Below are 2,274 nucleotides of genomic sequence, written 5' to 3' on the forward strand. Positions count from 1 at the left end.
TTCCAAAAGATAACTTCATCAACCCATTCCTGCAATTTATAAGTGCATTAGCCGTAGCAAGGAAAGGTCTACCTAATATGAGAGGAACTTTAGAGTTAGACTCAACAACTGATTGAGTGTCCAAAATTAAGAAATCAACAGGATAATAAAACTTGTCAATTTGGATCAAAACATCCTCAACTATCCCCCTCGGTTTCTTAATTGAACGATCAGCCAACTGAAGCACGACAGAAGTAGGCTTAATTTCACCCAAACCAAGCTGCAAATAAATGGAATAAGGCATCAAATTAACACTAGCTCCTAGATCTAGCAAGGCTTCCCCAAACTCATGATTCCCAATATTACATGCAATGGTTGGACAACCAGGATCCTTGTACTTAGGAGGAATTCGCTGCTCAATTAGAGCACTAACTTGCTCTGTCAGAAATGCTGTCTTCTTAACATGGTGCTTCCTCTTAACTGTACACAAATCTTTAAGAACTTTTGCATAAGTGGGAACTTGTTTAATAACATGCAAAAGAGTAAGGTTAATCTTTACCTGCCTGAGGTTCTCCAAGATTTCATTACTAGGATCCAAAGTTCGCATACCAGATTTTAAAGCTTGAGGAAATGGTACCTTAACTGGATTCTTGATTACCTCGGCATCCTTGGGGAACTCGGTGCTATCATTGTTTTGTTCCTCTTCAACATCCTCTTGCTTATCAGTTGTTGGGATGTGTAAGGACTTACCACTTCTTGTCATAATGGCATTGACTTCTTTTAAATTTTTTTTGTGCCATATGCTGACCTTGGGGTGCGGATTGAGCTTGAGAAGGAAACTTGCCACGCTCATTCACACTCAAGGAGCTCATTATCTTGGATATATGACTCTTTATCTCTTTGTTTTCTTCAACAACCTGCATAATCAAAAATTCAAACTTTTGATTAGTTTTACTCTGTGCCTCAATAAAAGCATGCAAAGTGTCTTCTAAAGGACTCCTAGAAGATGAAGGTGCATGATATGGTGCAGGATATGATCTAGGGGTTGTGCAGGCGGTTGGTTTTCAGACTTCCAGCTAAAATTGGGGTGATTACGCCACCCATGATTGTAGGTATCAGAGAAAGGTGCAACGGGCTTCATGTACATACCTAAGGCATTACATTGTTCCTCATACATCCCTCTCATCTCAGCAAATGTGGGACACTCTTGGGCAAGGTGATCTACCCCACCACACACAAAACATCGTCCAAAAGACTCTGCATGATTAGCCACGTGTGTTGGCTTTAAGTCCTTAGTCTTCAACGCCTCTAGCTCTCTAGTGAGCATCTCAACCTTAGCTTTTAGGTTATCTTCTTCCCTGAGATGGTAAATTCCACCACCATTTAGGTTTCCTGCAGGTCGTGACCTATTTGTGCTCTCAGTAGCACTAGGTCCAGTCCAAGTGTGAGATTTTTCAGCAAGCTCATTGAGGTATTCTATGGCCTCATCAGGATCTTTCTGTAAGAACTCACCATTACACATCATCTCCACAAATTGACGCTCTCTAGGTGTAAGTCCCTCATAAAAATAGCTCACTAAGCGCCAATTCTCATACCCATGGTGAGGACACATACTCAATAGCTCCTTAAATCTCTCCCAAGACTGATACAAAGTCTCACTGTCCTTTTGTACAAAGGTGGAGATTTGCCTTTTTAAAGCATTGGTCTTATGTTGGGGAAAGTATTTATTAAAAAAGACCTGAGTCATCTCATTCCATGACCCAATAGATCATGGTCTCAAAGAGTATAGCCAACTCTTAGCTCTATCCTTCAAAGAGAAAGGAAAGAACTTAAGTCTCATAATGTCATCAGTTGCATTTTGACTATGAAAAGTTGCAACTACTTCCTCAAACTCCCTAATGTGCACATATAGATTTTCATTTTCCAAGCCATGAAAAGTAGGGAGTAACTGTATCATCCCTGTTTTAAAATCCAATTGGCGAATATTAGCTGGAAACATGATGCATGATGGTGTGGCTGTGTGTGTAGGGTGGAGGTAATCCTGAAGGGTCCCAGTGGGTTGATCTTCATGTTCACTCATTTTCTCAAAATTAGGAGAATTATCAAACAAATGATCAGAAAAATTAAACTCTGACTCTAACACAGGTCTACAAGCAAACTGACCCAAGGCGTCTCTATATCTATGCATGCAAGGTAGAGAAAAACCCAACACTAAAAAAAAACTACAAAAAGAAAAAGAAAATAAAAAAAAATGCAGCAAGCTAAAATAGGGAACGAAGTTACCGCCTTTACAAA

At 39.8% G+C, this 2,274-nt stretch overlaps 1 non-coding gene across 1 annotated transcript; it reads left to right on the forward strand.

The window, feature by feature from the left end:
* The first annotated feature begins 1,571 nt into the window (after positions 1-1,571).
* LOC122299973 lies at positions 1,572-1,679 on the forward strand. Its single transcript, XR_006239824.1, has one exon. It is a non-coding gene; the product is annotated as a small nucleolar RNA R71 (small nucleolar RNA).
* The last annotated feature ends 595 nt before the right edge of the window (positions 1,680-2,274 follow it).

The sequence above is a fragment of the Carya illinoinensis genome, chromosome 16 (genome assembly GCF_018687715.1).
Source record: "Carya illinoinensis cultivar Pawnee chromosome 16, C.illinoinensisPawnee_v1, whole genome shotgun sequence".
Lineage (NCBI taxonomy): Eukaryota > Viridiplantae > Streptophyta > Magnoliopsida > Fagales > Juglandaceae > Carya > Carya illinoinensis.